Source organism: Rutilus rutilus (genome assembly GCF_951802725.1).
Source record: "Rutilus rutilus genome assembly, chromosome: 21".
Lineage (NCBI taxonomy): Eukaryota > Metazoa > Chordata > Actinopteri > Cypriniformes > Leuciscidae > Rutilus > Rutilus rutilus.
The window spans coordinates 14,588,727-14,590,427 of NC_140226.1; positions in this window are offsets into that span (position 1 = coordinate 14,588,727).

The window sequence follows — 1,701 nt, forward strand, 5'->3', positions numbered from 1 at the left end:
CCTTTACCTTGACTATTCTTCTTTCTTAACAGGTTGACTTGTGCAGTAGCCTATACTGATATAATATATTTGTTTCTGTCATTAGAAAAGCACTGCAGGAGTGGTCACGAACGATGATAGATGGTTGTCCATTACAGCTCACTTTAAACGGTCAGTCGGATATGTGCACGCGAGATGGGGGTGGGTAGCAGCTAGGTGATTTGCACATCACATGAAGCAGATTTAGCTCGGTCATTGAGTAAAACATATGCAGCGAAGCCACATACGAACGACTTGTGCTTAACATTTGCACAACCCTGCACACAGGCTCGATTCCTCCAAGATGTCTTTCGTCACTGATAAAAAGCGAGCGAGAGCGAGAGAGAGAGAGAGAGAGAGAGAGCAGATCTGGGAAGTCCAGTTCGTTTTAGTGAAATGATTCATTCTGACGGTCCGTTCAAATGAACCGAATCCCACGACTGATTCACCTGTTATATTGAGTCTTCTTTCAAAAGTAGCGACAAAAGTCTTCGCGCGTCATTTGATTAGAAAGGTTTGATTGAAATACGATAATTATATATTATTACAAGTGATTCTCATAATGGCTTAGATCTCATAGTAATATTTTAGATACACAACATGTTTTTACACACCTGTTTCTGCAAGCAAGTATGAGCATCTGAACTTAAAATCATTTATGCATATTACTTTATGCTTAAAAGTGAATTTGTATCAATAGGCTAGGCTAAGTGTATTTCTTTGAGTGCCGCCTTATATATATTTTTTTTCTAGAAATTGAGACACTTGATGCTTATTAAAAAGAAAAAAAAAGAAACACTAACTAAAACTAAATTTAATAGAGATATTATTTACAATGTAGGTCTAATGTCTATACACTCCTAAATATTATGGATCTTGAATTTGCTTCTTGGAAACAAACAAGGAACATAATTATTCTTTCTTTCTTTTCTGAATATTTATTTTGTGTTAATATTGTATTTTGAAGTAATCTTTACTTGTTTATTGTCAATGTATGTTGCAATCTTCAATAATGTAACTTTCAGTTGATTCCTTAATAAACACGTAAGGAAACCTAAAAGTTGATGGCTAAATTGGAAATACATTAAAAGTTTCAAATATTATGACATACAAACAATCAGAGAAAATTTCTCAATATCATAAATCTTGAAATTATTATTTCTAAATAATTACAAACGTTCCTTAATATGATGGCATAAGCTACTCATAATTATGAAAAAAGCTTTCTATTATTTTGAGATTCTCAATAAATTCAGATATTAACTCATAATTCCCCAGTTTCACAGACAAGTCTTAAACCTAGTCCTAGACTAAAATGCATGTTTGAGCTGTCGTAACTGAAAGCAACTTGTACAGACATATCTTCAAATGTGTCACTGCCATTGTTTTGTCCCAAGAGCACACCAGTAATGTTTTTTTTTCCCAGGCACGTTTATAACGCTACTTAAATGCCCTAATTCAACTAAGACCTAACCATGGCTTAATCTAAGCCCTGTCTGAAAGAGAAACATATGCTTCTATTGTTCGCACCTCAGTTTGGCCTTCGCATCGCCAATCGGTTCGGCTGGGGAAAAAAGAATCAGTTCAAAACAATGATTCGTTCAAGAATCAAACATGAGACAGAGAAAGAGAGAGAGAGAGAGAGACAGAGCCATCAGAGTATCAGAGGTAGTGTGGGCGTGC